The 27,764-nt window shown below is 38.2% G+C and overlaps 1 long non-coding RNA gene across 1 annotated transcript; it reads left to right on the top strand.

Moving 5' to 3' along the window:
- Window positions 1-259: 259 nt before the first annotated feature.
- LOC137166781 (uncharacterized) lies at window positions 260-27,753 on the top strand. The gene is made up of 4 exons (XR_010923814.1): window positions 260-407; window positions 6,913-7,017; window positions 12,467-12,533; window positions 27,623-27,753. It is a non-coding gene; the product is annotated as an uncharacterized lncRNA (long non-coding RNA).
- The last annotated feature ends 11 nt before the right edge of the window (window positions 27,754-27,764 follow it).

Below are 27,764 nucleotides of genomic sequence, written 5' to 3' on the forward strand. Positions count from 1 at the left end.
CACTGTTATCTAGACACAGCAACTTTAAATGGAGTAAAAGTGTCGTTTTAGGTTCTATTCAATACAGACTGTTACAAACACATTGTGCACATTCTCATGAATCTTTCATGGTTCTTAGTCTGAAATAAAGGTGTAAAAGGGCAGCTTGCCTGTGAGCTGGAGCTAAACCAGCCCTGATTACTAGATGAGACTCACCTGGGTTGGATCAGGTGCTCCCAGGATAAAAACAGCAGGAAGTTGTAAGAAAGAGGAGAAAAGTAGGATATTGTAGCTATGTTTGAAGAGGCTACAGGGAGTAAGAAGATTTCTGCAGAGCCCTAAGGTGCAGGGGAAAAGCTGAAGAAGCAGTTGAAAGTGGGAGAAAACTCTCCAGACAGGGAGATGTGAGATAGATCCTCTTTAAGCAGGTGAGGGACTATAAAGGCCAGCTGTAATGAAGGTTGTAAGCTTGTGTTTTGGATTGTTTTGGATTAACCAGAAGGGAGATGCTAGACTGGGTTTGAAGCCTAGAGAGCCAAAGGGTACAAGAATAAAATGAACCCAAAGAGGGGGATTTGTTTAAATTATATGTGAACAGTGATGTCTTAAAGAGCCCTGAAAGGGGAGGAGAGAAACAAAGGCAGGGTGCTCTAGAGTGATCTCTGGCCATGAAAAGGTGCTTGGGAGGGGGCTGGGCCTGTTACAAAAGGCTATTCTGACTCAAAACACTTGGCTACTCTTCATACAGGAACATATCTAATACTAGTGACTTAAATGAGAGTAGTATTTGCTTCTTAATTAGCGAATCAACTGCTATCACCATCTTTAGTCAAGTACATCCCCAAAGCATTGTGAACTAAATTCCTCAAAGCAGTTCATTAGTTACCAGAGAGATTCTAGTATAGTATGTGAAGAAGAAACTTTAGTGATGGCAATTGTTTATAAAGGAGCCATAAAAACTGAGGTAGATATGGAGTATGATTACATTAGAGGAAACCTAGCATGCTAATTTTTTCACGAAGGTAAATCTGATCTGAGTTTTCAGATGCACTTTTTTTAAGAATAGTGAAATTTAAACTCTATTCTGGATTTTTGGAGACCTGGAAAAATGGGAGAGCTAACATCAGTCTGAATATAATGTACTGTATGGCAGTTCATTTTTGAACAGTGAGACTGTAAGAGCCTGTCATAGATGCTGCACTTGTATTTTAGATTTATTAAGGATTAGATCTTAATTATCTTTTTATCTTTTCTTTTCTTAATCACATGAGTAACATATTGATACTAGATGCTGAAGTCTCACCTCAGGCACTTTTGTATTTTTCATCCTGCTTTTTAATTAAGTTTCTCCTCCCTCACCACTCAAAAAAAAAAAAAAAAAAAAAAAAAAAAAAAATCCTACACCCTGTAGTTAGTCAACTTCTATTGGAAGTCTGATTTTCTTTTTAATACTGTGAATGAGAAACTCTATGATTCTATTGAAAGATGTCTCAATAAATGGATTTGTTAAACAATCATTAACTTCAAAGATTACACTTTTCATCAACCTGAAAGTTTTAACTTTTTTTTCTTTTGCACTCATGGAGAATGTAAATTTTCCTTTTGAAACATGAATAAAGTTATTAGAGACAGCAGCAGGTATTTTATCACTGTCATCAGCAGATGAAGGATTAATTGCTGTCACTGTTCATACTATGGCACCTTGTGGGGTACAAATTACATTTTTCTAACCTTAGGACCCTAATCAAAACCAACGCTATCAGAGCTCATATTAATCTGTTCCAGACAGCAGTGCCCTTTCTGTTGCAACGAATGCAAGGTCAGCAGTGTGGACTTCTGAAAAGGAGGGAGCATGCTTATCAGGGATATACACATGGTGAGGTCCAGATGCAATGACAATGTGAAAATCAAACTAACATCCAATGAAAAGGTTCACACATTGCTGTGCTGTTGCCTAGCTGTCAACTTGTTAGGAGCTGAATCAAAACAGGGCTGTGGAGTTTTCTAAAACTTACCTAGGCAATTTGGATTTGTTGCCTGGAAACAAAATTGAATTTCCATTAAATTAGCAGTTGCAACACAAAGGATACTGTAAATAGTAGATGTATGAATGTACTCTTCCCTTTACAAAAAAAAAAAAAAAAACTGAATAAATATATTGTCTTTGATACACAGCATTGTTGTGTGCACTTCAGATTTTAGAATACATCACTGATTTGTGTGTCCTTAAAAAAAAAAAAAAAAAAAAGTATTTTTTATGAGCAAGTGAGATATGAAATCATGGAAAAAGTAGAGAAAGACTTCAGTAAACCTGTTCACCTGTAACTCAGTATATTTGTTGTAGAATAGTCCAGTTTCAAGACTAAAATGCCAATAAACTCTCCACTATAATCAAAAGGGGTGTTTAGAATGTGTATTTATGGAAACTTATCTCTTGGATTGTTGAGAAAAATGATCCAAACATGAACTTGTGTGGTTTTTAAGGGAGACTTGATGATAAAGCATTCTTTCAGGATCACCAGTATTACTGGGACACTGGACAGTGAAATAGACTGTCCTTTCAACTGGGATTATCTTTAGATCCTTTTAGAAATGCACAGAGTTGATTTACTATTAAGTTAACAGTGTCAGGCAGAATAGTTTAATGACATGAGGGGACAATTAATCATAAAATGTGTGGAGTTGCCATGAAGGACACAAGATAAATCAATGCAAGGTGAAACCATGTAATACACTAATGCCCACAATTGTGGATATTCTGTTTGTTGAAGGACTCTAGCCAAATTTTCCAACTTGACTGTTTGTATCTGGGCACTTAAATGTATGGCCTGGTGCCTGTGCATTCAGATATGGCTATTTTACTCATAACTGTGGGTACTCAGACCTTGTACAAATAATAGCGTATAGATGGATGCCTACATTTAGAATGAGAAAGACAAGGGGGATTACATAATATCTCTTATTGGAGATGTTGGTGAGAGATAGAAGCTTTCAAGAAAGTTTAGGATGCCAAGTGTGAAAATATCGGTCTGAGTGTTTAATTACAATCCTATTCTTGAATAGCTGTAGTTTAATTGTGAAATCGGATTCAGGGCCTATAAGCAAACTGGTACATGTTGAACTGCTTTCATACTTAGAAACAGTCAATTTTAGAGGCAGTTTAGAGTGTGGTCAGTCAGCTGGAATGCTTGTGACTATATAAGAGCGCTGAAGGGAACAGTTCCAACAGACTGTCCAACTTTCTCTATAATACACTCTGTAAGAGGAAGGAATTATATGAAAACATTGGTTATGTTAGCTTTGAGAATGTTAGATATGTTTGTGATGGCCTTAATCAACAGTCATAAACTGCCTTATCACTTGAGCTGCAGGAACAACTGAGCTGAGATCTCAATAAATTATACAGGAGTACTCAAGATCCCCTAAAAATTCTTGATTTAGGCAACTGGAATCATTGGCATCAAGCTACAGTTGTAAATCACAAGAGCTGTTTAATACTGAAAGGGGTGTGGTGACAGATCTGTGTTCAGAATTCAGCATTCTGCTCATGATGCACTTAGCTATTTGCATTTGAAATAACAGATTTAAAAATATTTAAGCAGCTAAATATATACTGCACTTCTAAAACTCCATGTTTAAAGAGGGACACTGATTAAAAAGGATTAGTGAGTTGGTAAGAAGCACGGCGACGCAAGCTCACCGTGAGAATAAGGCATGAGCATTCCAGGAGGTATAGAACTGATGTGTAAAGCCCTTCTGTGAGGAATGAATTTCCTGATTCACTTGAAACAGAGAGCACTCCTAATTCCTGTTGGAATGTTTCCTATTTACTAAATGCTCCTGGACCAGCAAGATAACTTTACAGTGCAGCACTATTAAACTTCCTGTTGATTTGTTTCTTCAACTGAGTTCAGTTGAGCCTTGTGGCATAATACTTATGTCAAACTAAAAAGCTTTATAGAGAGCCACTCATTCAGGCAGTGCTAACTATGCAAGTATATTTCAGTCTTGTATAGTGCAGGCCTACCAAAAAGTCCCTGAGATTTTTTATTTTTTTTTTAACCATCCCCAGTGTTCAGTGAAGCCTTTATGACATGTAGGTGCCAGATTGTACAAGTTTTAGAGAAGCAAAGGCCACTCATTTAGTGGTTGCTGACTATGGAGGCATTGGTTCCATAACCTTTCTAGTCTACTTTCATCAAGCAACTGCTGTTGTAACATGAATTTGAAGCAATATGTGTTGCTACTCTTGCTGTTTAAAATGATTAAAAATGAATAAGGGCTCATAAATGTATAACTATTCAGAGGCAGGCTGTTACAGGAATATAACCGAAGTTTTAAATTGGCAGTGAAAGATATCCATCATGTACCCATAGGAGTTTTTAACTCCACAAAAAGGCCAATATGCTCCAGTGGAGGACTGGGCAGCCCAGCACCAATAGAGGAATACATGGATTTTCATACGATTACATCACTGACTAATATACTGATTTTTTTTTCTCTTGGTGGAAAGTAAACTAAGCCTTAATTCATGTAGCAGTTTTAGTAAAACCGTTACAAAAATGCTTTCCTATTTTTAAGCATTCATAGGCTAATATCTTTAACTTCAAAACCTTCTTGGGCACCTTCATCTATATAATCTATCCTTGTGCCTTCACACTTTACACTTTTGGTAACGAGGTTCTAATCTTGTAGATGCCTGGTTATATCTGATAACTATATCTGGAGTCTGTAAAATGCTGACATATCTGGCTGTAGACAGATGCCTGAATTTACTGCGACTTTGAAATCCTAAATTATTTGGAGACTGTATAAATGTTATTTAAGATGTTATCTGCTCCCTTTCGCCTTTTTAAGCTTGAAAATTGAAAATGTCTTGGAAAAATGATAGAATGTCAGTAAAAATATTTGAATATTGACATTGAATGTTCTGGTTTGGCAGGGGTGGGAGGAAAACTTAGCCTTTCAACCACTGAACCAGCTAGAACATAGCCCTCTGATTGGGGGCTTTACAAGCATAAAAATCAACCCCCCCATAAATTGTTTAATCTCAAAATTTTTAATTATTTAAAAAAAAAAAATCTACTGGCCATCTGGTAAATGCAATTGTATCAGAGACTGAGACCTAGATTGCAGTTAGCTTCTGGGCATAAAAGGTTCGGGGAGGGGGAGCAGGACAGCCAGCTTCTCCATTTTGTGCACAAACGCTACAAGGATCAGTTGGCACAGATTATTCAGTATTTTCATTATTTCTATCAGTACCAGTAAATGCGCTAGGTGCCTCACCAAACAGAGACAATGCTCCCTGCCCTTAGGAACTCCCACCATTGTCCTCCCTAGCTTAGGGCTGTTTACATGGTGCTGAAAAGGGAATGTAGATGCATGAAGTAGCATTAGGCACCTTTGCTCAACACTTAAGCAAACTGGTATTCACATCACCTCTGATCAGCAGCTGCCTAAAGTCCCTTGGCACTTAAGCATCCACTGTTAAAGTCCTAAAGATGCCTAAATTTCAGCAGATGGCTATGCACAAAGCCACCTACATCCTACAACATCCTGCAGCTAACTCATGCCTGTGGGGACCAATCTGATAGGTGTGCTCGGAGTACACCTAACCCCATATAAAAGATAAGGTGCCCCCCTAACCTTTAGCCCAGTGGTTGGAGCACTCAGTCGCTCTCCTGTCGAAGCTATTCCACTTTTTATAAATAATTATTCAAGGGGTCAGAGAGCATGAGTAAGCGAGTCTGTCACACAGAGTGGTTGGGTAACATGCCAAAGGAGGGAGTCCAAGGTTCCAGTCTCCCAGCTCCACATTTGGCAGTGTGAATGTCATACCTGAGTCCCTCCACATCCTGGATGAGTGCTCTAACCACTTACCTAAAGGATAGAAGGTGTGGCGGCACCTCCTCAGTTTTTTCTAGTAGTGGGGAAGGACCGGTGACCTGTCTCAGATGCCTGACTCCAGGAGAATGTTCATGACTGTGACTCCCAAGTGAAAGAAGGCATTTCCTTCTGTCTCGAGTTAGGTGCCTCATTTTCTTGAGGTGTGGGCTTCAGCCACACCCCTATTCAGTTTTTTCCTATTGGTTAGTTTAGGCAGCTCCCAACTGAGTGCTGGGGATTGACTTTCACTGTGCATTTTATGTACAGCCTGTGTACTTAACACGTCTAAACGTCTGTGTACTTAATATGTCTAAAAGATACAGGCTGCAACAATGAGTGTTGCATAGCCTAAATCCTCCCTAGTGAATTCCATCCGTAGACTACAATCCCCTTGTATTGTTACATGGGCTGTGACCGCTTCCTTGCTCCATGGAGCAGGTGGGAGAGGTACCTTAACTGCACCCCTCATTTGCTGGCCAAAGTGCACTGTGTAGAAATCAACTGCTTTTATAGGCCAGGAGCAGATTACTTTGCTCTTGGAGCAGTGTCCCCTCTCACAGGCGTAGCTCCCTCTCTGGGCTGCTGCTGGGCCCATGTAGCAATGTGTCACTGTTTACTCAGGCCTGGTGATTAAAACTATAACCTAAGCCCTTAGTTTGTAAGAAAACAGATGAGAGAGTTAAGAGTGAAAAAACGAAGAAAAAGCATAATTCTACACTAGCTTGTGTATCACATGATCTAATAAAGGCAGAAGCCCTGTGGTTTTTTGCCTTCCTCTGTAGCATGAGGCACAGCTCACTTGCTGGTGATTCTCTGCATCTTGAAGTCTTTAAACCATGATTTGAGGACTTCACTAACTCAGCCATAGGTTAGGGGTCTATTACAGGTGTGGGTGGGTGAGGTTCTGTGGCCTGCATTGTGCAGGAGGTCAGACTAGATGATCATATAGGTCCCTTTTGACCTTAAAGTCTATGAATGTGGGGTGCTCAGTTCTGTTCAAGCTCCTACTGTGTGAATAACAAACATTCTTTCTTTGTTCCTTTGCAGAGCTCTTCCTGGAGAAAATGTCAGCTACACCAATCTATGCAGAACAATATGTGATTGTGTGCTGCTGTGTGTGACACTGACTCTAAAAAGAGCCCCATCTCCAAGGTAACTAATAGGAAACTTCTAAAACACTTCGGTGAAATACAAAAATATCCCCATGTAATCTTTATATTATGTTAGATATCTTAAATGTAAAAACTAATTAATTTTAAGAAATACGTTGATTAACTGTGACTTCACAAATGAAAATCTGTTACCAAATTGATGCATGAGACTCTGAGCATCACAATTCCTATTATTGCTAAGGGGGGTGACTGGATTTCTAGGACTCGGCACACAGCTGGAGATTACACCCTTTACATGGAATTTAACAATAATAGTTTCACCTGTTGTATGTGTTCTTGCTGTGAATATATTTCCTTTTTCAGTACAGTCTAAGTGTCCCAGACCTTATTAAGCCTGGAAAAACTATTTATATTTTGCAAACATTTTAGCCAATCTGTTCATGTATTAACACACTTTCGAACACCACTTGGCACGGACCATGTCCCACTCATATGTTTTAAACATCACTTTGTCTACCTAGTGTTGGTAAGTAGTGTTTGAAAGCTTGTTAATTAACATGTGCTAGCTAATACCTTTGTTAAACAGATCATATATACAATGCCATATGGATGCTTTCACGGATGGTATGCCAAGACCATCAGCAGTGAGATAGTAGTTTTCTTTGAAATCTGTTTCTTGCTGCTTGGTGCACTGAAGCGATTATGGACACCAGTTTCTCAGTAGAACTGGTCAGTTTGTGTTGGAAATAGGCTTTAATTATTGGATTCATCTGGACATCTCTGCAGGTGGCTGTTATGTTAATGACCCTCTTCCAGAATATGCCATGTAGGGATTCCCCCTGCTCGTGGTAGGGCAGGGGAAGAGATAGGTTTGTGGGGGAGTGATGGGGAACTGTCATTTCTAGAGAAACTTTTCAAAGGCTCAACTTGAATTTTTTTTCACTAGTTTTTGCGGTTACAATCCTACCATTTCCCCTCAATAAGGACAAACTGTGGCTGTGTTAAGTTGTACCACAGGGCAGACTGGCCCATGGGTAGGCCCAGAATTGGAAAGGAGGGGAAGACATAGAGGAAGCTTCTACCTCCCTCTTTTTGGTTTCTGTGCCCAGCACAGCTTGAGGATTGGACTCAGTGGATCAAACTGGGGTTGCAATTACATGCATATAACCACTCTGAGTTCATGGGGGTTGCACACATGTAACTGGGCATGGAATTTTGCCCAAGAGCAAAATTTCAAGTAATGAAAGTCCTGTATAACCCCTTCCAATCAGTGGGTCGGTGATGAATTTGCTAGTACTGCAAGTCAGGCTGCCTCAGTGTCTCTGCATCTATCTATTGGTTTATTAATGCAATTTCCCCTTTGTCTACAGAAACCCTTAAAATGAATATTTATGTTGGCTTTTTAAAAGCAGTCTAATTAGAAACTGTCACATGGCCTTTTGTTAATGTAGTCTCATACAGTCTGATGTTACAGGGAATGTAAATGGTGTTAGGCTTTGAAGAGCCCACTTGTTATCTTTGTGCAGTATATTTCCTTTCAAAATTTGTTTGATTAAAATGAGGTTTTGGGTCAAGACCAGATGAGTGACATAAAAGGCTATTTTCTCAGATGTCCCTCTAGATTAATATAGTCATTTTTGTACTTTATTATATGGATGGGCGAGTCAGCTCAGATAAAGCCAAATGAGCCTTCTTCCAAAACTAGAAATGAACCAAAGCCAAACATTTACTAGGGATTTTTAAAATTGTTTTTACCAGCACCTTCACCTCATATTCTAGCCAAAACTAGATTTCTGTTTCCAGAGTTATCACAGGAAAGTCTCTTCTCACTAACTTGCTAACTTGATTAAAAACCAGGAGGACTGCATATCCTGTGTGAGAACATGTCCTTGTGAGTTTCCAAGTACAATATTACAAACTCATGAAGCTTGAATCACTTGGAAAAGTTCAGACAAGCATCCAAATTTCTTATCTGAACTGAACATCAAATCTTTTGAGGTTCCTCTATCGCCACTCTTAGTACATGTAGTGTGGATAAAATGAACCACGACATAGGGCCGGACGTGGAGAGAGGTTTCAGTCTAGCTTTAGATTGCGTACACACACACATCTGTATATGTGATGTCATTTATATGACAAACACACAAGTGGAGTTATAATGGTTATTGCTTAAAAAAAAGAGAGAGAATAGGAAGTGATCTAAACCCTCATGCTTCAAGCTTAAACCACTCTCTAACTTATAGGGATAAGGAGGATAACTTTGTATGGGAGCAGATTATCCAACATCTGTTGATGTGTGGGATTTATTGCATATTTCTCTGAAGCATCTGATGCTGGGCACTGTCAGACAGGATACTAGACTAGAGGGACCATGGGTCTCATCCATTATGGCAATTTATATATTTCTAAAAAATCAGAGATGATCAAAAAAGAATTTTCATCCCATGTGAAAATACAATATTTTTATATTAGTTTTAATCATGAAGTAGGATTAAAACTAGTTGAAATAACTTTGTGGAACAAAAAGTTCCAAAAAACTTCAGTTTGGAAATGAAAAGAGTTTTGTTTCAATATCTTCAGGCAAAACTAAACTCTACATTGCTGGATTTAAAAGCTTGTTGTTTTGGGTTAGGTCAACATTAATCTCTGCATCCTCATGAGCTGCCACAGAGCCTCATAGGAGCAATAGTTTTGAGTCCCTCCTTCTCTATTCTCCATCTGGAGTATATCTCCAATGAGGCACTTGAGGTCTGTCCTATGGATGAGAAGTTATGGTGCCTAATGACCTTAGAAGTCACCACAAAATGGCTCAGCCACAGAAAAAAAACCATGGTGTGCATCAAAGGAGAGCTATAATCCAGGCAGGGAGAAGGAATAATGTTTGTATGAGATACCTGGAACAGGTCCCATGAGGCATTGTTGCAGCCTAGACAAAGGAATGAAACACTTTATTTTGAGTTTATAAAACATCTTTTCCCACTGAAAACTTTTATTTCAATAAAATTAAATTTTCTGATGGGAAAATGTTTAGTTTGAATTTTTTTTACTAGCCCTACTAAGAAACAATCTAGCTGTAAACATAGCTGTCATAAATAGTGTAAAGGGAAAAGGAAAATTCTGGAGAAATATTTGCATGTCTCTCCTTTCATTTTTCACTTGGTTTTGAAGGCTAAAAACCTGCCATTTTGCTCAGGAAAAGACACTTAACTGAAAATAATTTCTATTTGAAATTGTTACATGAATGTACTTGAGTTCAAGATCTTTCACTTGGCTTCCAGATGGCATCAGATTTTTTTCTGAGCATCTGGAAACAAACATGAACATCTCAGGTCGCCTTCTAGCTTCCATTAATAAATGATATTTTGAGGCCAGTAAGAAAAAATTTGACCTCATTCTGAAAGACAAGAGAAACAAAAGTCCTGTGCAACAACAAAGATTACAACTATGAGAAAACAGGAAAACTTACCTTACTAAATTATTCTGAGCAACATTGTTTGTGCTACCTGCAGAAGCTCCCTTCTTTTGACACACTTGCCCTATACTGATATTCTGAGTTCTCACCCACCTTCTGTCTATGAATGTATGGCTGCTTTTGTGAGGTCTGACCCTTTGCTTTTTCCTTCACCTGTTGAAATTGACTGACTATAATAAATGGACGGTTTCCTTTCAGTGATCATAAATACCACACTTTAAAATAATTCCCGGGAAACTGAGATCTGAATTGTAACTACATTAATCTACAAAACCTAGATATACTGCAAAATGGAATATTGAAGCAAACTTTACCTAACCTTTTAATATACATATTTGCCTTTATCTTCTCTTCTGTTGGGGTATAAAAGGCATTTCTGATCTATGTGAGCCTGATTCTAACATCACTTAAACAGGTTTTACAACAGCAGAATTCCACTGACCTAAGTGGAGTTACTCACTGTGTACATTGGCAAGTGTGGGATCAGAATAAAGTCTTCTGTGTCTGTGGATCTCATAACAGTTTAAAAACCGTGGGACAAGTGATTAATTGTCTGAAGCAGCCTCCTTTCCAGTTAATTTGAAGTGGGTCCCACATACCGTTATGCCAGGGATGAATTTGGCCTTTGGTACTTTTGTCTAGAGTCAACTGACTGTTTATTTTCTTAGTGGTCAGTGTCCTACAACTCTAATGTATTAAAAGTGGATGACTTGGTGACATCCTCGGCATGTCCCCATCAAAAGACATAACTTATAATGTAAGACTGCTTGATTGAAAAATGCCCAAATTAGTTGAATAATAAATACAATTAATTACAAAAAACAAACTTTGGCCTGATTATGAAAGCATTACTTTTATTGGTGAGCCCTTATTCATACAAGTAGTCCCACTGACTTCAATGACATTCCTGTTGAAAGGATGGTCCAGAGGTTAGAAAGCTGTAATGTTTTCAGTTCCCTGCTTCATCGTATATCATCTTCATGACCTTGGTCAAGTCACTTAAGGCCAGAGTTTTAATGGTAGTTAGGCATCTCAGTCCTAAAATCTGATTCTTAGGCGATGGTAAACTACAGGCTAAGAGGCTGATTTCCCCCTGCTCCCATCAAGCTAGTGTGAGTGTAAATAAATAAATAGAATTGGTAGTGATAGCAGAGGTATGGCTGAGCTGTGTCCAATACATACCCAGCATTTCAGGTGGGTTTGTACTTGATGTGACTCAGTCATGCCTGTGCAGCCACTACCAGCAGTATTGCAGCTACACTGCTATTTATACTCATTCTATATCAATGTTCAGAGGGGAAATCAGGCCCATTGCTATTAGCATAGGTAAATCCTTAGTCTCTGTGTGTTTCATTTCCCTCTATGTACAATGAAAATAACAAAACTTCCCTACCTCAATGTGATAATACATTAGAAGTTGGTGAAGTGGTTAGATAAAACAGAAATGGGGGGACATCTAAGTAAGACAGATAGTAAGTGCTTACTGGTGTGAATACGGGTGTCATCATAGGGTTCATCAGCACTACATGACAGAAGTGAATTTTTAATTTTGCTATAGTGACATTTTCCATGCTCGTAGTGAAAACTCTTCGTTGGTGCGAATAGTCACATACTAGCCTGGATCAGATGCGGGAGGGGGCTCTCTCATATTTGCAAATATTTAACTAATCCCTTCCTCATAAATACTTGTAAAATGAAAATAGCCATTATTCATGTAGATTTGAAAATAGCAATTATGCATGCAGATTTCTTCCGGAAATCACTTGAGATCTCACTATGATGCACAATCTACATTGGTTGCTGAAAGGCAGAGGCAGATGTTGCAAAGGTAACAGCAGGTGTTTTACTAGTAGCATCTGCATTAGAACTGCACAGTCAGTGAACCAAAGCCAACAAGTTTCATTTGAGAGATCACATCTCACAATCCTAAACACCTATAATATACAATTAACATGCATGCACAAATGTGAGTGTTGTTTTTGCATATTAAAAACAAATGTTCCTGTGTGCCCTTTAGGCATCTTATTCACTGCGAAGGTGCAGGGTTTTACAAATGTGGGCCTCAATGGTAGAGTGTCTTATAGGTAAGTTTCCTTTTCAATACTGGTGATATGAGTATGAAACCATTCCACCCTTACCTGTGTTGTACTAAGATTTGCAATTGCATATAGCACAAAACCACTCTTAAGAGTCCTACGTCTTAAGACTTTAAGAGTCCAGCTGTGGCAAACATGAGTAAAATGGAGAAGAAGGATGAGAGATGTGCTGTACAAAAGGTAAATACAGCCTTTTTATGTACATGCATAGACATTTATGGTTGTAATTGTGTGGGAGCATGTGTTTCTCTTGAGCAGTATGCATATTGGTAGCAAATATGGACCTGATGATCACCAAATGTAAACTGACAAAGCTCCATTGAAATAAGACCTCAGCTCATCAGTGCATTAACTCCAGTTTACACGAGCCGGGGATTTGGCCCTATCCACTGTCTCTGGATAACTTTATTTAGTCTCAGCTATGTTTAATAACTGGAGAAAAAAAAAATGTTTCTCTTACATTGCAGCCCATAGTATACTGACAGACAATATAATGTAATCCTAGTGGAATAGTCAGGATTTAGCAAGCATGAAAATAGAAAATAAAAACTATTTTAAGGGGGACCAATGCAAGCAGAACATGTCAGCCACAAAAAAAATCCATCATCCAGTCATCAATTAGATCATTCAGAAGAGGGGGTAAAGTATTTCTAGTTGTATGTGACACAATGAAAATATGGTTTTCTCAAGAAAGAAATATGTCACTTAAAAACAAACTGTGCCCCCAAATATCCCATTTACATGTGAGAAACTCCCATTAATTTAAAGGCAGCAAGCATTTGAAAGATCAACCCTAAAGATTGAAAAGAGACATTCACCTCAAATGTGGTAATTTCTACTTCCATATCTTCATTTCCATTAGCCACCCTTCCAAACTCCTCATTACCTTCATTAAAAATGGAGGCAAATTATTAATTTTGGTGTTGGACCATGCATAGATTATATTTAATCTCCACCCCATTCTCAGTGTTTAGTAGTCCCACTTCTTCTTTCCATGTTTTTCTTTTTATTTATATGGCTATAGAACCTTTTACTACAAGGTCCAACTCTGATTGGATTTTGGCCATTTACTTTTCCCCTGCACTTTTTGACCTCCAAGAGGTAGCTTTTCTTTCTGATCCATCTGTCTGCCATCCTGTAGGCTTTCTGCTTTCTCTTAATCACCTGTTTGAAATGACGAGAATCCTGTAGCACTTTAAAGACTAACAAATTTAATTTCTGCAGGCATAAGCTTTCGTGGGATGTAACCCACTTTGTCAGATGTAAGGAATGGAAATCAGATAGGAGGTGTGTATATATATATATACATATCCAAGGGTAAGTAACAACAATGGTAAAGGTAGATAAAAGCAAAGTCCATTCAGTTAGAATAGTTGAGGCGTATTCACAACCATTGATTAGGAGGTGAGAATGTGTGAACAGTGACAATTACTTCTTGTAATGAGATAACCATTCCAAGTCCCGATTCAGACCCAGTTTGATTGTGTCAAATTTGAAGATGATTTCTAGCTCAGCAGTTTCTCTTTGAAGTCTGTTTTTGCAGTTTTTTTGTAGAAGTATGGCAACTTTCAAGTCAGTGACAGAGTGTCCTGGGAGATTGAAGTGTTCTCCCACTGGTTTATGGATGTTTCTATTTTTTATGTCTGATTTGTGTCCATTTATTCTTTTGCATAGTGACAATCCAGTTTATCCAATGTACATGGCAGAGGGGCACATGATGGCATGTTACATTAGTAGATGTGCAGGTGAATGAGCCCCTTATGGTGTGGCTGATGTGGTTAGGACCAGTGATAGTGTCACTAGAGTCGATGTGTGGGCAGAGCTGGCAATGGGGCTTGTTGCAGGGGTAGGTTCCTGGATTGGTCCTCTTATATGGTGTACGGCTGCTGGTGAGTATTTGCTTCAGGTTAAGGGGCTGTCTGTAAGCAAGGCTAGGTCTCCCTCCCACAGCTTGAGTAAGTGAGGGATCATCTGCTAGGATAGGTTGTAGATCCTTAATGATGTATTGGAAAGATTTTAACTAGGGACTGTAGGTGATAGCCAGTGGTGTTCTGTTGTTTTCTTTGTTGGGTTTTCTTTTGTTGGCACTTCTGAAATGAACTTTTATCAGAGTTGAAGCTGATGGAATGAATTGTTGTGCACATCTCCTCTTTGTGGGGGTGTGGGGGGGGGGTGGGAGAGGGCAAGCAACAAAGTCTTTTCTCCTCTGATGTTTTATAATCGTGTGTCTGATGTCTATGGGCCTTCTTCTGTTAAGCAGAAGATAACACCTCTTATGGTAGGCTAGCATTTCACACTTTGTAATGCTTCTCTCCTGACTGGTGCCTTTTCAGTTACAGAGAAAATATATAAATATTACTTACAACATGGGATAGTTTTGTTATAAGTGACATATCCAGCAATTTACAAGCATTTTATAAAGTCTAAACACTTTTTCATAAACCTAATACCTATTTTAACAACACTAACATATAGGTGAGCCATACTGGTGATGGGCTATGTGTTTTTCAATGTGCTGTTGAAGCCTAAGGGTGCTGGCATGAGCTGGCAGCATCATATTCATGTCAAGGAGAGACTATAACTTGAAAATTCTTGTGTGGCTAAAAAAGGCATCCTGGATAAAAACTTCTGATCAGGATGTGAGATGCAAATTAGTTGATCCTTGAAGTTCTTTCTAGATTTCATCAGCACTGGGGTATGGCTTTGAACACCTCCATTTTCAGGAATCACTTATTAAGAAAAAAGTGTCTCTGGTATAGCCAATCTGCTGTCAAGTTATTGGAGCAGGTTATGTAGGTGGAGATTTTCAAAGACTCAAATGGAAGATAGATGCTAAAATGTCACTTGTGCCTTGGAAAATCTCCCCCATAATATAGGACCCAGATAAATGACAAATAGTAGTCTGTCAATCTGACCTAGAGATCACTTGTTGAGCTACTTTATTTCTATCATTTTCACTTAAAGCATAACTAGACCCCGAAGGGCTTCTGCTGTTGCTATCTGGATTTCATAACAACATCACCACATTGTTGCAGTACTTTATTCATTCTGATCTATAGTAAATGTTAAATATATTTCCGTCTCAGCTTTTCTGCTTCTAATTATGATAGTTGGTGGTGTTGTCTTTTGTTAGCATATTAAATTTGTCTATGCCATCATTTGAAGCATGGGAGCTGCAGGTGGGATATTTCAAAAGGCTTGTGCTTCTAAAGGCAGGTCTACATTAGAAGTGCTATATTGTTGCAGCTGCCAAGTGTATGGTGAATATGCTGTATGCTGATGGGAGAGCGCTCTCCGATCAGAATAAATACTCCACCTCCATGAGATGTGGAAGCTATTTTGGCGGAAGAGTGTCTCCCACTGATATAGTGCCAATGTGGACAGCACTTAGGTTGTTGTAACTTACATTGTGCAGGGCAGTGTCTTTTTCACAGCCCTGAGCAATGTAAGTTAGATCGATTTAAATAGTAGTGTACACCTGCCCTCAGTCTCACAGGCCCTTTGCTAGGTGTCTGCTTCAGAGAGTGGATCAACATGGGTCAGTGATGATTTCCCATTCTGCTCCTTGAAGGACTGCTTGAAAGCAAGCGTGACTGCGTAGACACGTTTTGGGCTGAAAAGTGTATCCTAGTGATCTGATTTGGACTCCTTTTGGGTTTGGTACTGGTAGCTCTATGAATCTGTGTTTTACCATTGTTATGATGTTGTTGTAAATCTGTTATGATGATATCCAGGGTTTTTTACATTAATTATACTAGTATTCACATCAAAGTTGAAGGAATTTGTAATGCGCTTTACTATAGGGTCACCATCCTTCCACCCGCTAATGCAAGTTACACTGCTAACAAACCATTCATCCAAAGAGCATTATCTAAAAATGAATGCCTGACTTTGATTCAAGGATAAAGAATATAGTGTAATATAGTCAAGAAGAACATCCTGATAGCTGCTATGCTTTCTGACTTAAGAACATTGTAATAGGTGTATTTGTAAATCATAATGATCTTCAACCAAACATTAAAAAGATCAACCATCTTTTTAAAAAAGAAAATGGGAAAAACATTCTGTTGTGAAGTTTTATCCTGCTGTGGCTGAGTACTTTATGTAATAAGAGAAGAAAATCCTACAATTATGAAACAATGTACTACATCTGAAATAATTGCATGTGAATGGCACTTAAAATAGAGCATGTCAGTAAACATTTCTTAATCAACACATGCAATTGTACTCACTCTTCTGTACACAAATACTGTTGATTTTCATTCTTTAGACATACTGGGCACATGTATATATTGTGTCTCCTAGAAATATGAGAGGAAGGGACCCTACATAATATGGGTCTTATTTTATATAGCTCCATTAGGTATAATTAATTGATAGTTGCAGATATTATCGGGAAATTTCTCCCATCTGTTATAAGATTCCTACCCTTCAATGCTAGAGCTTTCCATTTTATGTAGTGTACCTTCATGATAGATCAATGAAGGAAAACTGTATTCCACAATTTTTATTTGTTTAGTTTCTAATCAATCCCAAATTTTAATTTCTGGATCCCTTCTGTGAAAGACTTCAGACCTTTGGATGAAGAGTCTAATGTCACTTTTCTCCAACTTACTAGAGGCAGGTGTTGTCTGCAGTCCTGCAGACTCCACTAATTTATAGCTGTGTTATTATAAGCAACCAGATCACTTAGCCTGGTTATCTCCCCAGCCTTTGTTTTAATGCAGAATTTATATCGGTTTTCTTGGCATCAGGACCCCGAGAACATATTTTCTAATTTTCCAAAACATCTATCAATTTATCCCTCTGAGTTTTGCGATGTTTCTCTTTTGAATACACGACTTTGATCCCAGGATTTTAATTTTGATGTAGGTAATGCCTTTCAGCATAACTAATCTGAGAATAAATGCCCTAGCACAAAGTAGAAGTCATCAACTGTTTTAATAACTAGTAGAAGCTCATAGCTCATTTTTTTTTGTTTTTTGTTTTGACACAGCTTCATTTTTATCAATTAACTTTTTAAATACATCTTGTGCTTCCAGGATATCATATCACTACCAAAGTAGCTAGTAAGAGGCATGTTTATTACCTTATCTATAAAACTAGAAAACATATTATCTCAAAAAGGATTATTATTTCTCTTTTTTTTTCCTGTGTGGAAGGTCATCAATGAAGTAACTAGAAAAAGCATTACCCAAAATATATACTCTTCAGGGTCCCAAATATTATTTCCTGAGATGACCAGAGAAACACACGTGAACAGACAACATGAATTTTAAGGAAGCTTTGCTTGCTTATCACATTTGAAATAAGTCTGAAAGTCTAATAATTTTTTATGGATAATGATGGGAGGAACTTCTCAGTTTCAAAATTAATTATATTGGGATTTATGCAGCAACTGATGGATTAGATGAAGAGTTAGAATTTACTAACTCTTGTCTCCCTATATATGAATAAGAAATTTGTGAGGAATTTTAGAAGGTCAAACAATTTTACCCCAAATTTTCAAGCTGGAATGTATAAAGTTAGGCACCTGTAGTCCTACTTAGGCATCAACATAAAAACTGAACTTTTTATTGGGGAAAGCGTCCTCATTAACTGAAAAATAAATTTAAAGGCTATGAGATCTCAGCAGCAAACAATATGTTGACATTTCCCAATAAAGCAAAGTTTGCAGTAACCATCATGATAAATGCAGATCCTATTCCTGCAAAAATGTGAGTGATATTTATAATTAAATATACAAAAATAGTTTCATATTACCCCTGCTCCAAATAGATATTCCAGATCCAGATAATCTTGAAATGTAATCCAGTAATTCCATCTAGATTTTGGAGTCCCCTATTTTGAAAGATGCCAGCAGACTGCAGAATAGTTATCACTATTTTCAGTTGCCTCAGCTACTCAGGATTTGCTGAGTAGTTTTGTTAGTCCCCCATTATGCCTCTGGCACTTACGGCACATTGGAACATAATGTGCCAATGATGTGATTACTGCTGCTGTGAAAATATGCCCTTTTCTCTGCCTCTTTTAAACTGAAAAAACATTTCAAAGGGCAGGTACTGGCCAAAGCCTCTTCTGCTAAATTATATCCTTTCCTTCTTTTTACTGGCCAAATTTGTTCAATATCTTATCCTCCTAACATCACTTCTTGAAGGTTGCCTCTAATAAAAGAGTAAAATACCCTGCAAATGTTTTTCTTCGAGGCACGCAATTTATTTAATTTGCTATTTTCCCATTCAAACATTTTTTTACCTCCCCTATTGCCCCAAATTAATGGGAATATTTATATGCTTTAAATTAAGCACTATTGCCCAGATCCTTAAAGTTATTTAGGTGCCCAACTCCATTGAACTCAATGGGAGCTGGGCACCTAAAACTTTTGAGGATTTGCTGAGTGGTTTAGTTAATTAGTCCCCCATTATGCCTCTGGCGCTTACAGCAGCGATGAAGCTCCTCCACTCCTGTCTGTTTCTTAACAAGTAATAGAATCACAGAAGATTAGGGTTGGAAGGGACCTCAGGAGATCATCTACTCAAACCCCCTGCTCAAAGCAGGACTAATCCCAAGTGAACCATCCCAGCCAGGGCTTTGTCAAGCCGCACCTTAAAAACCACTAAGGATGGAGATTCTACCACCTCCTTAGGTCACCCATTCCAGTGCTTCACCACCTTCCTAGTGAAAAAGTTTTCCTAATATCCAACCCAGACCTCCCTGATTGCAACTTGAGACCATGCTCCTTGTTCTGTCATCTACTACCACTGAGAACAGCCTAGTCCCATCCTCCTTGGAACCCCCTTTCAGGTAGTTAAATATTGCTATCAAATCCCTCCTCATTCTTCTCTTCTGCAGACTAAGCAAGTCTAGTTCCCTCAGCCTCTCCTCATAAGTCATGTGCTCTATCCTCCTAATCATTTTCAATGCCGTGCGCTGTACTCTTTCCAATTTGTCCACATCCTTTCTGTAGTGGGGGGCCCAAACTGCACACAATACTCCAAATGAGCCTCACCAGTGCTGAATAATGGGGAATAATCACTTCCCTCCATCTGCTGGCAATGCTCCTACTAATGCAGCCCAATATGCCATTAGTCTTCTCCGCAACAAGGACACACTGTTGACTCATATCTCCAAGGTGCTTTTCTGCTGAACTGCTGCCTAGCCAGTTGGTCCCCAGTCTGTAGCAGAGCATGGGATTCTTCTATCCTAAGTGCAGGACTCTGCACTTGTCCTTTTTGAACCTCATGAGATTTCTTTTGGCCCAATCCTTTAATTTGTCTAAGTCACTCTGTATTCTATCCCTGCCTTCCAGTGTATCTACCACTCCCCCCAGCTTAGTGTCATCTGCAAACTTGCTGAGGGTGCACTTTACCTATCCTCCAGATCATTAATGAAGATGTTGAACAAAACCAACTTTTCAATAGTTTCAGGTCTTTCATCTATGCCCCAAGTTTTTCAGCTCAGCTTCCGCAGCTCTTCACCATGTTGTTTTCAATCATGCTTCGATCATGCTTTGCTAAATATAGCACTTACTCTCCAAACCATTCTCATTCTGAACACTGGAAATGTGAGGGGCAGCTAAAAAACATGTCTCATGCTCTCAGCAAGCATCCTTTGACTTTCAAGTCTCCCAGCCCCTGACCCACTTTTTTCTTTTTCTTTTTCTTTTTCTTTTAATGATTCACAGAACTACAGTGGCTGCAAAAGGACCACTTTTGTGCAAAAGGAATTAAATGATAAATTAGGTCCAGATCTGGTACACTCTACTTTGTGATTGAACTTTGTATTAATAGCCATGTCCCTCCTTGTTGCCTGATGCTTTGATGCAGCAGCTTGAGATGCCTAAAACACCAAATGAGGCATGTGCTCTGAGCATATTTTATACAGACTGAGCAAGTGGTTTCCGTAGCAACAGAAATAAAGTTCAGAGAACAAGTTCTCCTCCAACTATGTTTTCCTACATTACCTCTCTGAAAGTTTAACTAACTGCTGTAGAATGGAAATCTGCTATATTATGCCAAGTTTTGTTAGCAATATAAGATGACCTGCAGTCGATTCAAATGAAATACAGTTCATGAAGAGCAGATATCAGCTGAAATTGCTGACCTGCTGACAGGTGTACTAATGAGAATGCAGTTTGTGCCACTCTTCCCTTTAGGGAATGTGACAAATAAATGTATTACTTTATCTGATTAATACCAAGAACAAGCTACAAAATTACAGCTATTACACATTTAAAAGTAATAACCCTAGAGTTCAGAAATAAGAACCCTAAATACAAAACATATTTTGTCTTAATAGACAGCTTCCATGACTCATTATTTTTATTATATGAATTAATTTTCAAGAGCACTGTATTGATCAGCGTTATTAGGTAGGATTCCTGTAAGTTCTCTATTTAGACATCTGTTGGACCTTACATTAAATATGGTAAATATGGGACCATGGTAAATCATCAAATTTACAGCTTGCTATTCTAACTAAGGGACTTCTAAATGTTCATGCTACTTTAGGAAAACCATTTCACTGTACATTAATAGTGTTTATATTGGAATCAAGTGGAGCACAGCATCTGACAAACCAGGGATACATACAAATTGACATGCATATAGTTTAGGACATAATGAATTCTTCAGTCAGTCAGGCTTCATAATCCAATTGCCCAATGACGCTATATGACCTCATCCATTTGGCACTCATTTCTTTTGAGACAAAAAGTAAAAGTTCAGCACTCCTGTTACTACGACTTTTTTTAATCCTCTTTCCACAGTTTACTTGGGACACTCTCCTTGTTGGACTTTGTAGGACTTTGGGCCTTCTCTGGGATATTCTATTATATAAGATGACAACATTAGACCTATCAAAAGGGTTTCAGAGTAAGTGTGTCAGAATATACAATATATATTTATTTTAAAGAATGAGCCCTATATATACAAAGAATACATCCACACATACGTTAGTTGGCAAAGAAAAGGCTACCTTGACATCTTGCTTCTGGCTATGGTGTTTATCAGCTCAGGCTAGAGAGATTTCCATCTAAGGTAAAACATTATACAAATGAAGGGGAGTCTTATGCTCTCCCCCTCCCCAGATTTACTCTGAAACATCTGGAATAACTGATAGCTAGAGATAGGTACACAGAGTATTCCCATAATATTCTAACATACACTGTCAAATGATTCCACTTTATCTCACTGTCTTCTGTTGTATTGATTTCCAGCTTTTTGCTTTCTGATGATTGCTCTATGCTTGGATTGTCTTTGTTGGCTTATTTCCCACTTTGATAATATGACACAAGTGTATGGTGGAGATCCTTGGGTAAAGTCAAGGAGCACATAGCTCAATTAGAGCAGGAAAGAGAAGTTCAAAGGTGGCAAAAAACTCACCTTTGTGTTCCCCTGCACTGGAGGTCTGTCCCTCTAGCCCCCATTTAGCAGATAGAGAGAAAATGTGGATTGTATATGCTGTCGTAGACTGTATGGTGCTCATTGGTATTGAGTTCTCTCAGTTCCTGTTGCAGTTAATGTGAATTGAGGCTGCTCAGCATCTCGTAAGACTGAGGTCATGATTTGATGCCCTACTAAAGAATATTAACAAATATCTCAGCCATGAAGCTGCTATAAAAGGTGGATTTGGGTGTTCATCCAATGTACCTTTGAAGTCTGAGCTGGAAACTGGTCAGAGGATGATAAAAATTCTTGGTGAAGTATTTATTAAAATATCATTTTAAAAGTGTGAGCATAGATGCAAAGTCTGTAATATCAAGTTCAGAGAGATAAAATATTAAGATTTTGCATAGAGAAATCAAACAAAATCAATGACAGGCTAAGGTTTTAATTAGATGTTTAAATTCTGAGCTACATCAATTGCTGCAGTGGATGTTCAAGTAATAATGCTAAGAAGAAGTCTGATGCTGCAAGAAATGGACTCTAGACAAAGTCAGAGGTGGAATAAAAAAGAAAATTAAGGGTTTCTTATTCAGACATAATATTTAGATACTAAAGAATGGAGATTATAGGGGGAAGGGATATTTCAGTTGGTAGTTAAGAGGAGTGTGTGGCTAGAAAATTATGCTTAAATTGTTGAATTATAGATAATGAAACAAATTTAGCAATAAAAACACCACCACCACTGGAATGCCTCATTTTGGGGCACTATGACTATACCATAGAAAGAACCTTGAAGAATATTATTGAAAAAACTTTTTTACATATCATGTAAAAAAAACAAAAAACCTAAATCAATCAGACATCCTAGATCTAGTTTAAAGGTTGAACAGATGTGCAATGTTTAGCTGGATTGTTACCTGTCACACAAGCAGTTCTATGTGATATACTGTAGACTAAGGAGAAATTGATTGTCCTTCGATACTGATATATAAAGCTGTCGGGATTTATTGGTGAAAAAATAAAGCTTGTGCACAAAATATGAAGTGAGGCAAGAAAAAAGAAAGCCCGTCACTTGTACTAAAATCATTTAGGGCTTCTATTGAGCACATGTGTACTGAACCTGCTATTCACAACTTGTTCTGTGCTCTTCCAGTTCTGGTGTCATCTCATTTGGCCTTGATGCAATCTCCTATAGCAAAACTCTTCCCATTGATGTACTGTGTATAGTGCTGTTACATGGTGAGAGAAACTAAACTGAGTGGGAAATGGAAGGGGTGGGGAAATCCTTACTATTCCTCGGAAGCTGAAAAGTAGTGGCTGAACTACAATAAGTCTATATACACCTTGATTTTATATACTCTCTCACCAATGGGCCCGATTATCATTTGAACCAAGATTCCTTTACACTACTCTGGCAGGTGCACATTCATTTTATACTTGCACTCACTTTAAGGTGCATTCGCTCTCCCAGAATGGTGTAAAAAGGCCTTGGTGTAAATGAGAATCATGATTTATACATTTGAGGTATTTGAGAAATGCCACAATTTTGGATTTATATCAGTGTGAAATAATAGGAGTTTTTCCAGAACTAAAACTGCAAATATGGTTCTGAGAAACAAACAATACAGATTCTCAGCTTGTATAAATCAATGTTGTACTTTTGGTGTCAACTGAAGATCTGACCCAAATGAGTTCTGCTACTGTGAGACAAAGCTCTTTCCTTTGTACAGTAGTTTGACGTTTAATAAACAGGAATAAATATGTTTTTATGTGAGCTGTATGAGCACTCATGGCTCTTGGAAAGTTAAGGATTAATCCACCCTATCCCCTAATTACACTTTGAAACTATTTTATGTAAAAGAGGTAGTTTACATTCTATAGAGGAAGAAAGGCTGGTTGGAAAATGGAAAACAAACAAACAAAATATAAAAATCTTCACAAATATGTTTTAATTTTTTCATCAACATTGTTTCCTCAGAAAATTTCTGACCAGTTCCAATAGAAAACAAAAAAACTAAAGCAAGGTCAATTTTATGGTAAAGGAACATGTGCTTATCTCAGTTAATAGGTGTTCTGAGCCTATTGTGAGTAACGAAGACCCCTACTACATTGAGCTGAAATCTGCCGTCAGATGCACACTTACTGTTTCCATTGACATCTGAGGTCAGAATTTAGGTTTAATAGATGGTCACCATAGGAAGAGTGGTACATGATATACTTGATGAATTTCCAAGGTATTGGGTAGGGTTTGTTTTAAAGTTCTAGAGTTTCAGGCAAGAAGACCCCCAGATCATCTAGTCCGACCTCCTTCATTTCACAGGCCACCAACACCACCCAGTACCCACACACTAAACCCAACAACCAAAATTAGACCACAGTCTTCTGATGCCCACGCCAGTAGTTCTGGGAATAAAATGGCAATCAACTTTGTAAATATTCCCATTGTTTCATGGGTTTGTAAAATGAGTCTTAATAGACTATTTTGATTATTATCCTTTTTTAGAAGAAAATAGCACCTATAAATAACAAGCAAAGACCAGGATTTCAAAGACATAGCACCAAAATCAAGGGTCTTTATAGTTTGTTTGCTGAAATTTCATGGAAAGATTATGATTTATGGCTGTGAAAATAAAATCCATGCCATATATTTACTTGTAACATTATGGTCTATAGCAAGATCAGTTAAGTTAATTCTGATATAGTCTAAACCAGTGGTCCCCAAACTGTGGTGATATGGAAGAATGTTTGCGGGGGGCACGGCAGGGCCCATGCCAGCTCCTACATGAGGCAGGGAGAAAGCACCACCCAGCCCTCCTCTGCCCCCAGTTCAGTGCTGGCCTTGGCTGCCAGGTCCCAGCTCCACTCCTGCTCCCAACTGTGATCATGCTCCTGGCCCCCAGCCATGGTCCCATTCCTGGCCCCAGCCTTGGCTCCTGAGGAGGTGCGGACCAGGTAAGGGGGGTGTGGACCAAAAAAGCTTGGTGACCACTGGACTAAACAATTAGTTTAAGAAACACAACAGTTTGATGAATCCAATAAAACACCACCATTGAATAGAATTTTTTTTAACCAAACTAATTTACAGTAAATGCTACATTTTAAGAAACTGTAGCATTTCATTTAAGGCAAAAAAGCATGTCAACTGAAAATGACATGCAAGTTGCAATCCATAGTAGCGCAAACTTATATTATTCATACCCACTGCTTTTAAAAATATCTTCAACCTTCAATATCTGCACAATAAATTAGATGATCTCACACTTTCCTTCTGTTATGCCATTTAAGATGTTGACACTTCAATACACCGTGCCAAGAATTTTATAATTCTATTTTGCTCTGGCCTTGTCTAACAATCCAATTGAACATAAAATAGGAGCAGCCTCATAATCAAATCAGGAATATCATGGTGAGAATGATCCCAACTGTGTGGTGTCCCCTAACCTCCCCCAACTCTCTGAGGGGGTTGGAGGTCTGTTCGTTGAAGATTACTATGTTAGTCTTAGGCTGAAGGTGACAGCCTGTGCTAATGAGGAATACTTTTTGCTGGGTAGCAATGGTGATCACTCAGATCAAATATATAACAGCAATTGGAGCAGAAAGTCCTCTAGAGATCAGGCATGATAACACGTTATCAGCTCCTTAACCCCACTGTGGTGACTACCCCTACTGTGTGTTGCAAAGACAGGAGGAGAGCTGGCACCAGAGAGTTGTTCTGTTGTCCCCCTTCCTCATGCAGGTGAACAGGAGAAGTCAGCGAGTGGGCAAAGTTTCTGTTACTATTGCTATGCTGGTGGACTGGGAAGACATATGCTACACTGGGTATAGGTCTAGTGCAAGGTAGTTTCCCTCCAGCGTAGGCAGGGACCCAGGAGTTAGATTGTGGTCCTTCAATGCAGTCTTGTGGTAAAATCACAACTGAACCCTCAATGACTAATTTTGAATAACAAATACCTTAAAGAAAATTGTAAACTGCTCAGAGATAATTCATGGCCAGATAATACACTGATTACCTTATTTGCAATGGCATCTTTGCTCAGCTCTATTGATGAGCAATCTCTCCCATTACATAAAACAATTGAAATTAAATTAATAATCTCTCTCTTCTGGGAGCTGGAAAGAAAGTGTTTGCCAAAACAGATGGATAGCAAATTAATAATAAAGAAGCAACCATATATTTTCCACTGATGTAGTTTACACCCCTTATCCCTGTACACTCACTACACATAATCTAGTTTGCAGTATTGTAGAGCCAATTTGAGGTTGTCATTATACAACTAGACAAGAAGAAAGCGTGCCCAAGGACTCTTCTTTCTCCTACCCAGAGTTCGTAGTCCAGATGCAGTTTTAATGGTGAATGCAGGTATTGGAAAAGACTAGTGCTGCTGTGAGGAAAGATGCAGAATGAGTGGGGTGCTGTGATTCAGCTCTGTTCCTGTCAATGAAATTACCTTGCCTGGTGTGGAGAGGAATACCTTCTCCACCTGTAAAAGGACAGCAGAGGTCCCATTCCTGAGTACATCTCACCAATTCCTGCATGGACTTCTGCTGTAGCACAAACACTCCTTATCCCTTCACCCCACAAGCCAGTGAGGTAAAGTCATGGTCTGCTCCTTGGAATATACATATAATCATGTTCTTGATATAGCTGACTAATCTTTATTTTGTCTGTGGGAGTTATTCTCAAACGTTAAGGTAAAGTTTTAAATTCCAGAACTTCAATATTGCTTCTTAAATCTACTTTAATATGGGTGACTTAACATCTTTGATTTCTGGGTACAAAGTAAGCAAATTACAAAGCATAACATTATTTAGTTTCACCTTGCTGATATAATGTATACATAATTTACTATAAATCACCTATGCAAAGCCCTTGAGATAGAGAATTCACAGGGAGTAAGGTTTTCTAGCTTACTTCAAGTCTCTACAGAGATCTTTCATTATGCCAGCTGAAGCTACTCAAAGGCTAAAAGTAGTTTTGTGCAGTAGCCTCTTTCAATTATTCACAAATCCAGATCAGAACACCTAGAGTAGCTGGTATCCTTTCAGAACACCACAGTGATAACGTATTGTCTGATCTTAAATTATTTTATCCGATGTAGTCATTCTGGTTTCTTAAAATAGTTAAATTAACTGGGAAAATGTTTCTACATTCCTTGTTTATGGTAGCTCTGCTGCCTCCTTCAGTGTTCTTCAACTGAGAAGGTTGACTTTGTGACGATATCTCCCTTCAGTTTTATTTATTTTCAGAATCACTGATAAACTAAAACAGAAATCAGCATGGAAAAGGCATACCCATATTTCAGCCCTGTTCTAGTTTAAAATCCAGATTACTCTGCTAATAATGGTCACTATAATCCATAAGCAAAAGACTCTTCACAATTAGTAATTTAGTAAATTATTTTGTGTTGTTTTCTTTCCTGTAAAGACTGGGAGCTGTTTTTGCATATATCTCATAGTTCTGCACAGAGATTGTTTTTAAGTGCCTTAACAAATATACTAATAGCAAGAAAATGCCTGAATATCATAAATGATTTTGCATGAGGAAAATTTTTTTTGCATTCTTTTAAACTCCTATATAAATGACAAGACAAGAAAGGACAAAAGGTTAAACTTTAAATTTTATTACAGCAATTACATATGCTGAATTTTTCATTAGGAAACTACAACTAAGTTTTCCTTTTTCTTTCCCAGTTACCATTCCTCCTCTTATCGGAACAGACCTCTTTGTTATGATTATATATTTAGTGAATGGAGAACTCGCATCTGAATGTGTGTTTAAGGCTTGTACCTCTGGGAAATAAAATTACCTCCCATGAACAATACTTTTATTCAT

This window comes from Emydura macquarii, unplaced genomic scaffold, assembly GCF_026122565.2.
Source record: "Emydura macquarii macquarii isolate MOO-44397 ecotype Brisbane River unplaced genomic scaffold, CSIRO-AGI_Emac_v2 contig_2897, whole genome shotgun sequence".
NCBI classification, from domain to species: domain Eukaryota; kingdom Metazoa; phylum Chordata; order Testudines; family Chelidae; genus Emydura; species Emydura macquarii.